Source organism: Magnolia sinica, chromosome 9, assembly GCF_029962835.1.
Source record: "Magnolia sinica isolate HGM2019 chromosome 9, MsV1, whole genome shotgun sequence".
NCBI classification, from domain to species: Eukaryota; Viridiplantae; Streptophyta; class Magnoliopsida; order Magnoliales; family Magnoliaceae; genus Magnolia; species Magnolia sinica.
Window position 1 is genome coordinate 73012055 of NC_080581.1, and position 10839 is coordinate 73022893.

General features: G+C 40.5%; 1 long non-coding RNA gene, 6 other non-coding genes and 2 pseudogenes across 7 annotated transcripts; all 9 read right to left on the reverse strand.

The window, feature by feature from the left end:
• Positions 1–1045: 1045 nt before the first annotated feature.
• On the reverse strand, positions 1046–1123 carry LOC131257251 (small nucleolar RNA R160). The gene has a single exon (XR_009177262.1). It is a non-coding gene; the product is annotated as a small nucleolar RNA R160 (small nucleolar RNA).
• Positions 1124–2200: 1077 nt separating this feature from the next.
• LOC131257250 (small nucleolar RNA R160) lies at positions 2201–2274 on the reverse strand (annotated as a pseudogene).
• A 1215-nt stretch (positions 2275–3489) lies between these two features.
• LOC131257255 (small nucleolar RNA R160) lies at positions 3490–3563 on the reverse strand (annotated as a pseudogene).
• Positions 3564–3661: 98 nt separating this feature from the next.
• Positions 3662–3739, reverse strand: LOC131257249 (small nucleolar RNA R160). Its single transcript, XR_009177261.1, has one exon. It is a non-coding gene; the product is annotated as a small nucleolar RNA R160 (small nucleolar RNA).
• Positions 3740–4158: 419 nt separating this feature from the next.
• Positions 4159–4236, reverse strand: LOC131257247 (small nucleolar RNA R160). The gene has a single exon (XR_009177259.1). It is a non-coding gene; the product is annotated as a small nucleolar RNA R160 (small nucleolar RNA).
• Positions 4237–4719: 483 nt separating this feature from the next.
• LOC131257254 (small nucleolar RNA R160) lies at positions 4720–4797 on the reverse strand. Its single transcript, XR_009177265.1, has one exon. It is a non-coding gene; the product is annotated as a small nucleolar RNA R160 (small nucleolar RNA).
• A 492-nt stretch (positions 4798–5289) lies between these two features.
• LOC131257248 (small nucleolar RNA R160) lies at positions 5290–5367 on the reverse strand. Its single transcript, XR_009177260.1, has one exon. It is a non-coding gene; the product is annotated as a small nucleolar RNA R160 (small nucleolar RNA).
• An 882-nt stretch (positions 5368–6249) lies between these two features.
• On the reverse strand, positions 6250–6327 carry LOC131257252 (small nucleolar RNA R160). Its single transcript, XR_009177263.1, has one exon. It is a non-coding gene; the product is annotated as a small nucleolar RNA R160 (small nucleolar RNA).
• Positions 6328–7550: 1223 nt separating this feature from the next.
• On the reverse strand, positions 7551–9707 carry LOC131255666 (uncharacterized). Its single transcript, XR_009176239.1, has 2 exons — positions 9524–9707; positions 7551–9343 (listed from the first exon to the last, which is right to left on the reverse strand). It is a non-coding gene; the product is annotated as an uncharacterized LOC131255666 (long non-coding RNA).
• Positions 9708–10839: the final 1132 nt, after the last annotated feature.

Below are 10839 nucleotides of genomic sequence, written 5' to 3' on the forward strand. Positions count from 1 at the left end.
CAGCCCTTAATGATGAATGGTCCACATCCAAGGAGAGCCCCGCATGAGGGGCAACCCACATTGAAGGTGGGGCCTACATGATGGACGGTCTACATCAAAGGTGGGCTTCACAGGATGGGCAATTGCTAATGAAGGTGGGCCCTACATGATGGACAGTCCACATCAAAAGTCGGCCCTAATGATGAGTGCCCCACATCCAAGGTGGGCCCTGCATGACGGATGGCCTGCATCAGAGGTGGGGCCCACATGATGGACTAACATGAAGGGTGGGCCCTATATAATGGGCTGCACATTAAGGTTCAGCCCTAATGATGAATGGCCCGCATCCAAGGTGGGCCCTGCATGATGGACAGCCCATATTAAAGGTGGGGCCCACACAATGAATGGTCCACATAAAAGGTTGGCCCCACATGATGTATGGCAAATATGAAGGTGGACCAAACAAACTCGGTGGATAAATACTTATGTGATGTTGGAAACGAAACATGCTTTTCAACTTTTTAATTGACAAGTAGGTTGTTTACCAAACATGCTTCTCTACTTAATAAGTAGAAACCAAGATAAGCTACTTGAGGCATAAGTAACTTACAATCCAAACACCCCCTTTGTGAGTTGCCTTCAACAATTTTATTTGCTGGATGGATCTTATGCATATAATCAACACAATCAAAGCACTTTGAACTCTTCCAAAATAAAAGGTCACATCACAAGAAAAGCTGACCAAAGATCCCGATAAAACTTTTAAAAAAAAAAAAACCCATGCCAAAATTCTCCATCATATCTCACGGAATGAAGAAAGGAATCAGAGGACTTCGAAGACCGTTATGTGCTCCTACATCAAATTCAGAGGATGGCTCATCTTTTCACTTGCTTTTATGGTAGAGGAATGAATGAACAGAACTGTTTAGAAAACAAAATCTGAAATGCATTCCAAAAAACAATACAGGTACTACAAGGCACATCACAAGCAAAAGAAGAATAAACAATTCCAAGAAACACAAACCTTATGAGACCACTTCTCATTCACATCTTACGTAACGAGCAAAGCAATCAGAGAACTTTGAAGACCATTACATGTTTCTTTCCACATCAGGTTCAGAGAATACTAGCTCATCATTTTGCTATCCTTTCATAAAAACACATGATCTTAGGATAAAGACTGAACAAATTATGCAGAAACAAAAGCTAAGACTTCGTTAAGAAGTTGCATGTTTCCCACAGAACAGCAAGTGTGATATGTTCTTGATGTTCCTGACCCTCTGCTTTCTTGTGATTTGCAGAAACATGGAAGTGGAGTTCCATTTTCTACAGGCCCCAAATGCCAAGCCTACCTTGTGGTAGGCTTGGAAATCCACTAACACTTCATAATATAGAGAATCAAAATAAAAATCCCAGGCTCAAATTCACTCTAGGGCCTGTTTGGCCAGTTGCATTGGAAAGGATTAGGTGGGATGGGATTCAAAAAACATAATTATTACCCATGGCAGGGATTGTTCCCTGTTACCATGGGATAAGCTTAATTCCCTGCTTTGTTTTTAATATGGTGGTACATTGAAAGGATATACCCACCATCATTTGAAACTATTGAGAATAACACACGTGTTATATCTAAACCGTTCATTTTTTTTTAACCTCATTTTATGGCATGGGCCTAAAAATGAGGCAGATCCAAAACTTATATGGCCCCAAAGAAGTTTTCAACGGCAAGTATTCAATCGCCGTTGCTTTCTATGGTGGGGTCCACTTGAGCTTTAGTTCTACCTGATTTTTTGGCCCATGCTCTAAAATGATCTCGAAAAATGGGTGGACGGTGTGGATATAGCCCACAGATCATGGTGGGACCTACACAACTTGCTAACATTGAGTGAAATTGGCACGGGACCCAATACAATTCCATCTAACCTACTTCCAAGCTTTTCCACTCTTCCCAAACATGGAGTGGAATTGGCACAGGACCAGATGCAATTCCATCCCACCTAAGCCCATCTAATCCAGCCGGCCAAACAGGCCCCTTGGGATTTCGATGGTGGATTTCAAAGTCGAGCCTATCTTCTAAAGCTACAAGACATTTGGATGTTAGATGTTGGATTTTAAAACAACATTAGAACTACAAGGCACATCACAAGCGAAGGAAGACTAACAATCCCAAGAAACACAAACCTTATGAGACAACTTCTCACCCACCCTACGCAACAAGCAAAGCAATCAGAGAACTTTGAAGACCATTACATATTTCCACATCAAGTTCAGAGCATATTAGCTCATCATTTTGCTTTGCTTTCACATAAACACGTGATCGAAGGGTAAAGAATGAACAGAATTAAGCAGAAACAAAAGCTAAGGTTACATTAGGAAGTTTCCCATTTTCCATGGAATCACAAGTGTGATATGTTCATGATGTTCCTAAAGCTTTGCTTTCTTGTGATCTGGGAAAATATGGAAGCAGAGTTCCATTTTCTGTGGTCTCAAATACCAAGCCTGTCCTGTTGGCTTCAAAGTCCCCTAACCACAATTTGGAAATACTTCATAGTATTGCAGGGGAAAAATTTTAGCCTCAAATTCACTCAATGGATTTGGTTGGTGGATTTCAAATTCAAACCTATCTTTTAAATCTAGACATTTGGATGTTAGACGTTGAATTTTAAAACAATGATTCGTTTCCAAAAAAAATTAAAATTAAAACAATGATCCTTTTTTATTGCCGTTGATGCTTTTATTTCACTAATGTTTTCATTCCCAATCAAACTAAAAATAAGTAATTTGATTGGTATGATCCACGTTTTAATCATATATTTATCATAAAGTAGCACAAATTCTGAGAACCACCAGGGTTCTAGATTCGATATGGGACAAACAGTGGAACTAAAAGGCACATTATAAGCAAAAGAATACTGACAATACCAAGAAACACAAACCTTATGCGACTACTTCTCACCCACATCTTACGCAATGAGCAAACAAATCATAGAATGAACAAAAAAATCAGGGCATATTAGCTAATCATTTTGCTTTGCTTTCACAAAAACACAGGATCTTAGGGTAAAGAATGAACAGAATTACATAGAAACAGAAGCTAAGGCTACATTAGGAAGTTGCCTGTTTCCCATGGAATCGCAAGTGTGATAAGTTTGTGACGTTCCTGAAGCTTTGCTTTCTTGTGATTTGAGGAAACATGGAAGCAAAGGTCCATTTTCTACGGCTTCAAATGTCAAGCCTACCTTGTTGGCATTGAAGTCCACTAACCAAGTTTTGGCCATACTTCCTAATATTGGGGGTGGGGAATCTTAGCCTTACATTCACTCCAAGGATTTGGTTGGTGGATTTCAAATTCAAGCCTTTTTTTTAAAGCTAGAGATTTGGATGTTAGATGTTGAATTTTAAAACAACATTGGAACTACAAATCACATCACAAGCAAAAGAAGACTAACAATCCCAAGAAACACAAACCTTATGAGACAACTTCTCACCCACATCTTAGGCAACGAGCAAAGCAAGCAGAGAACTTTGAAGACCATTACATGTTTCCACATCAAATTCAGAAGATATCAGATCATCATTTTCCTTTGCAACCTTGTGTGTTTTTTCCATTTAAAATAAAATAAAATAAAAAAGGAAAAAAAGAAAAGAAAAGAAAAAAGAAGATGAAGAAAGAAAGAAAGAAAGCAATCAGAGAACTTTGAAGACCTTTACATGTTTCTTTCCACATCAACTTCAGAGCATATTAGCTCATCATTTTGCTTTGCTTTCACAAAAACACATGACCATAGGGTAGAGAATGAACAAAATTACACAGAAACAAAAGCTAAGGCTACATTAGGAAGTTGCCCGTTTCCCATAGAATCTCAAGTGTGATAAGTTCATGATGTTCCTGAAGCTTTGCTTTCTTGTGATTTGGGGAAACATGGAAGTGGAGTTCCATTTTCCACAGGCCTCAAATGTGAAGCCCACCTAGTGGGCTTGGAAGTTCCCTAACAACAATTTGGCAGAACTTCCTAATATAAGGGGGGGAATCTAAGCCTCAAATTCACTCTAAGGATTTGGTTGGTGGTTTCAAAATAACATTGGATCTAAAAAGCACATCACAAGCAAAAGAAGACTATCCCAAGAAACACAAAGCTTATGAAACAACTTCTCTCCCACATCTTATGCAACGAGCAAAGCAATCAGAGAACTTTGAAGACCATTGCATGTTTCTTTCCACATCTAGTTCAGAGCATATTAGCTCATCATTTTGCTTTGCTTTCACAACAACACATGACCGTAGGGTAAAGAATGAACAAAATTACACAGAAACAAAAGCTAAGGCAAAATTAGGAAGTTGTCTGTTTCCCATGGAATCGTGAGTCTGATAAGTTCATGACGCTCCTCCTGAAGCTTTGCTTTCTTGTGACTTGGGGAACAAGGAAGCAGAGTTCCATTTTCTACAGGCCTCAAATATCAAGCCCACATTGTCGGCTTGGAAGTCCACAAACGACAATCTGGCAGAACTTCCAAATATAGGGAGAGAAAATAATAATAATAATAATGTAATCCTCAAATTCACTCTCAAGGATTGGTTTGGTGGATTTCAAATTCAAGCCTATCTTTTAAAGCTAGGCATTTGGACATTAGAAATTGAATTTCAAAACAACATTGGAACCACAAGGCACATCACAAGCAAAAGAAGACTAACGATCCCAAGAAGCACAACTTCTCACCCACATCTTACGCAACAAGAAAAGGAATCAGAGAACTTTGAAGACCATTATATGTTTCTTTCCACATCAAGTTCAGAGCATATTAGCTCATCATTTTGCTTTGCTTTCACAACAACACATGACCGTAGGGTAAAGAATGAACAAAATTACACAAACAAAAGCTAAGGCTAAATTAGGAAGTTGCCTGTTTCCCATGGAATTGCAAGTCCAATAAGTTCATGACGCTCTTGAAGCTTTGCTTTCTTGTGACTTGGAGAAACAAGGAAGCAGAGATCCATTTCCTACAGGCCTCAAATATCAAGCCCACCTTGTTGGCTTGGAAGTCCACCAACAACAATTTGGCAGCTTCTAAATATAGGGAGAGAAAAATAAAAAATGAAAAAATCTAAGCCTCAAATTCACTATTAAGGATTTGGTTTGTGGATTTCAAATTCAAGCCTATCTTTTAAAGCTAGGCATTTGGACGTTAGAAGTTGAATTTCAAAACAACATTGGAACTACAAGGCACATCACAAGCAAAAGACGACTAACGATCCCAAGAAGCACAAACCTTATGAGACAACTTCTCACCCACATCTTACGCAACAAGCAAAGCAATCAGAGAACTTTGAAGACCATTATATGTTTCTTTCCACATCAAGTTCAGAGCATATGAGCTCATCATTTTGCTTTGCTTTCGCAAAAACTCATCCCATTTCCCATGGAATCACAACTGTGATAAGTTAATGACGTTCTGGAAGCTTTGCTTTCTTGTGATTTGGGGAAACATGGAAGCAGAGTTCCATTTTCTACAGGCTCAATGTCAAGCCTACCTTGTTGGCAACTTGGCATTGAAGTCTGCTAATTTCAATTTGGAAATACTTCCTATCTTAGCCTCAAATACAATATTAAGGATTTGGTTCATGGATTTCAAATTCAAGCCTTTCTTTTAAAGCTAGGCATTTGGACGTTAGAAGTTGAATTTCAAAACAACATTGGAAGTACAAGGCACATCACAAGCAAAAGAAGACTAACAATCCTAAGAAACACAAACCATATGAGACAACTTCTCACCCACATCTTATGCAACGAGAAAAGCAATCCAAGAACTTTGAAGACCATTAAATGTTTTCACATTGAGTTCACAAAAACACATGATTGTAGGATAAAGAATGAACAGAATTACACAAAACAAAAGCTAAGGCTATATTGGGAAGTTGTCTGTTTCCCATGGAATCGCAAGTGTGATAAGTTCATGACGTTCCTGAAGCTATGTTTTCTTGTGATTTGGGGAAACATGGAAGCGGAGTTTCATTTTCTACAGCCTCAAATGTCTGCTAAATTTGGCAATACTTCTTAATGGGGGGATCTTTGCCTCAAATTGACTCTTCAAGGATTTGGTCAAGGGATTTCAAATTCAAGCCTATCTTTTATAACTAGACATTTGGATGTTAGATGTTGAATTTTAAGACAATATTGGAACTACAAGGCACATCACAAGCAAAAGAAGACTATCCCAAGAAACACAAAGCTTATGAGACAACTTCTCTCCCACATCTTACGCAACGAGCAAAGCAATCAGAGAACTTTGAAGACCATTACATGTTTCTTTCCACATCTAGTTCAGAGCATGTTAGCTCATCATTTTGCTTTGCATTCACAAAGGCACATGATCGTAGAGTAAAGAAGGAACAAAATTATGCAGAAACAAAAGCTAAGGCTACATTAGGAAGTTGCCCGTTTCCCATGGAATCACAAGTATGATACGTTCATGACATTCTTGAAGCTTTGGTTTCTTGTGATTTGGGGAAACACGGATGCAGAGTTCCATTTTCTATTGGCCTCAAATGTCAAGCCTACCTTGTTGGCTTGAAAGTCCTCTAACTAAAATTTGGCAATACTACCTAATATAGGGGAAAGAAAAATCTTAGCCTCAAATTCACTCTAAGGATTTGATCAGTGGATTTCAAATTCAAGCCAATCTTTTAAAGCTACACATTTAGATGTTAGATGTTGAATTTGGGCAAAAGAGATTCCATGAGTGAAGAATTCTTAATCATCCCTCGGTGTAAATGCTTTTGCCAATTCATTAATTTAGCACCTTACTACCTAATTTCTCGATGTTTCCTTGCAACTAGTCTTGAGATTGCAAGGGGCTATCTGGTGCATGATGTTCAATAACAAAAGAGGGAAGCATACAAAACACCAATTGCAAGTTAGAGCATCTTCAATTCATTAATTTAGCACCTTACTACACAATTTCTCGATGTTTCCTTGGAACTAGACTTGAGATTGCAGGGGGCTATTCGACGCATGATGTTCAATAACAAAAGAGGCTTGCATAAAAAATACCAATTCAGCTCATGAGCTTAGTTCAACGAACTGTAAGGAGAAGTGGCAGCAGATTAGGGTGCACTGCAGGAGCAGGGAGTGTCTATTTTGAAATGTTAGCCAGTGTAAAGGCCTAGGGAGCAAGAGCAAGATTCACAAGCAAGAGCAGGAGGGAGAGAGGTGCCTTGGGTAGAAGGTTCTTGCAGCTAAGCCCAGAAATCAAGCCTTATGCACCATTTTTTATTTTTTTATTTTTATTTTTTTTTCTTTTTTCCTTTTTATAAGGAAAAATGATTTTCTTCAACTTTCAACATTCAAACAGGCATAAAAGATAATGCTGCTATGATGGCTTGGATTCTTTTGAAAAAAACCAGAGGATGGAATCCTGAGACATGGACTCAAGATCTACCTAGGTTGATCAGGTGACCATTTCATCCAATTTCAGGTCATTTAAACTCCCAATATACTGCCCAATATCATAGTGGGGTGCGATGATCAACAGCTAAATGTGCATGCAATCAAATGAAATTAAAGCAATGTACATAGTCCATTCTCTTTGATTTTTTTTTATTTTTTTTTTAAGACTACAACTGTCATAGGAGAATTGCTTAATGAGGTTGTTGGTATTAGAGAAGTAACCAAAGAAAGCGCTAAAGGACACACCAAAATTGATCATTACTCAACAGCAAGGTGTTCCAAAATGGTAATGGTGGCCGTAATGGCCACCACCATCACTGTTATGATACGGGCCATATCGGCCGTTACGGCCCTTTTTTTATTTTTGAGAAAACTGTTACAGGACCATTACATGTCCATTACAGTCCATTACGGGGCCATTACGGCCTGTTTTTTCTGTAACAGCCGTTACGGCTATTTCGACCCCTTAACGCGTAAGGGTTATGACCGTTACCGATTTTGAATACCTTGCTCAACAGGAAAAGGACTGCAACATTTAATTGGATTGTGGGGTCCACAAATCCAATCAGATGGCTCTGTATGCCAATCAGTTAATTTGTGGGGCCGCCCACTAACCCAACTGTACTGTTTTGTAAGCTATATATTCGACTGTAACATCTTATTTGTTGTTCTTGTCAAATCCATGTACAACATCTAAGTGCCATCACACTCTACCTGAGTATCAAAGAACTCCATTATCATTAAGGATTCTAATGCGGGACCGTATGGTCTTGGGGGCCCCACAGTCCATCTGGTTGACTAAAAAAGGCCACCTGGTGCACGTGTTATCAAGTGGGCCCCACTTCTGGTCTCCTCCAATACACACCTATTGTGGAGCTTAGATTATCAGATCTATTTTACGAAAGATGACTAGATCCAATCACCAATCTGAGACCCATTTGATGGGCCACAGCTTGGTTTTCTTATCATTCTGAGGAACCATTTTGATCAGATGATCCTAGCCATGCCATAATAGCTTGGAAATAGACAGTTAAAAGAAAGATCTTAGGTTGGATGGACAGGATCATCCAATCAGTGAGATTTTTTCCTATTGCCCATGCAGTGTAGGATGGACCAAAAGACAATCTAGACCGATCAATTGGACTATTCACATGTCCAAATGCAGATCAACGGTCCACAAGTGGGGCCCACAGCAGCAACAATAAAAACAATGCGAAGATGACAAGGTCGAGTTCCATACAAGTGGGACCCACAGTTCGGTCCTATGGACCGTTGATCTGGACTCAGACTGCATAGTGTTGCACAAAGAGCCGAGTTTGGTAATGTGTGCTGCTTGAAAGGGTCTGCGGCCCCACCATGATATATGTGTTTTATCCACACCGTCCATCCATGATATATGTGTTTTATCCACACCGTCCATCCATGTTGCCAGCTCATTTTAGGGCATGAACTCAAGATTCAGATCCAAATCTCAAGTGGACCACATCACAGGAAACAATGGTGATTGAACGCCAACCATTAAAAACTTCCTAAGGCGCACTCTAACATTTATTTGCCATCCAATCTGTTGATTAGGTCACATAAACCTGGGTGAAGAGAAAACACAAATCTCAGCTTGACCTAAAACTTTTGTAGCCCCCACTAAGTTTTTAATGGTCAGCGTTCAATCACCAATGTTTCCTATGATGTGATCCACCTGATATTTAGATCTGCCTCATTTTTAGGCTCATACCCTAAAACGATCTGGAAAAATGGATGAACGGCGTGGATAAATCACAGACATCATGATGGCACAGCAAACAGTACCGACGTCAGTACTGTGTGAGCTACACTACGCAATCCGAGTCCCGTTGATCTGACAATACCTGCTGTGAACGGACTCTGCCACAAAATCTCCCAAACACGACCATCACGACCACCTGATTATCGGATTTGAAAAATAAATCAATCAATCTACATCGGACGGTCGAAAAAAAGAAGACCAAAGATTGAAAGGACAGGATCTTCCATTCTAGGAGATTTTTGGGCATGGTACATAAACGGTGTCGCCCATTAAAATCACAATGATGATGATGATAGGATTGGGGTTTGAATCTTACGGATGGCAAATGCGCAGATGAAGTCGGTGGGATGCATGGATGCTGCGATGGAGATAGTCAGGAGCGATTGGACGGTCAGGATTGCGTGACCCTTGTGGGAAAAAACAATCCCGGGAGAAGTTCCGTACGGTCCAGCCCCGATGAATCGAGCGGCGGCGTCGCGCTGGCTTTTGCCTCGCCCTGTTTCGGGTGGTTTTTAACTCCGACGAAAGGTTTTCCTTCGCTGCGCTGCATGTAAGGAGAACGTTCGTCGCGGCATACATGACACGTGTCAGGCGGAACCTTGAATCGAGACCGTCCGTGTGGATGGTCCAAAATCTTAAATCAAGCGAATGGATTATCCGGACTCGGATTGGGTAGTGGCCCCAACACCACCCAGCTAGCTGATGGAAAAGCTATCTAGGCCCTCCATGATGTACATGTCCACTTTTGCCAGCTAATTTAGGGCAGGCAGGGCGCGGATTAGGAACTACCCCCGCATGTTCGGAGCTTGGGACAGGCGGAGGCTCCGAGGGCCACTGAGGGGCCACCGTGATGTTTGAATTTTATCCACACCGTCCATCCATTTTTCTGTATCATTTTGAATTATAAACCCAAAAATGTAGAAGATCCACCGTGGGGAATAAATTCCTACCGAATGAAAATTTCTTAGGGCCCGTTTGGCCGGATGGATTGGGAGGGATTGAATGGTATTAGGGTGGATGGCACGGATTTCTTAGTAATGATGATGCTGTCAGTGGATTGTCTAGAGATCCATGGGATTGCAATATCCCTGGATTGCTATATCCAATCTGTTTGGCGCGCCCGGCCAATCCTAGGCTTAAACCTTCTCATCCCTTCCAATCCCTCAAACCAAACACGTCCCGGACAAATTTGAAAGGATTAGGTTGGATTGGATGGGATTTAAAGGTAATGATGGTGTTGTCAGTGGATTGTCTTAAGATCCATGGGATTGGGATCAGATCACCGACTCTGTTTGGCACGCCAGGCCAATCCCAGGATTTGACGTTCAATCCCTTCCAATACCATCCAAGCCCTTCCAATCCGACCGGCCAAACTGGCCTGGAAGCTTTGGATCTCGAGGATATTTGTTTTTTCAATTCACCCCGGTGTATGTGACGATATCAGCAGGTTGGATGGCAAAAATAGAAAACACGGTCGACCCTGAGAAGGTTTCAACAGTAAGCCTACTTAGCACTGCTTCTTTCGGTGGTACGGTCCACTTGAGCCTTAGGTCTGCCTTATCTTTGATCTACCATGAAATGACATGAAAAAAATAGATTGAAAGGTTTGGATAAAATTCATGCATCATGTTG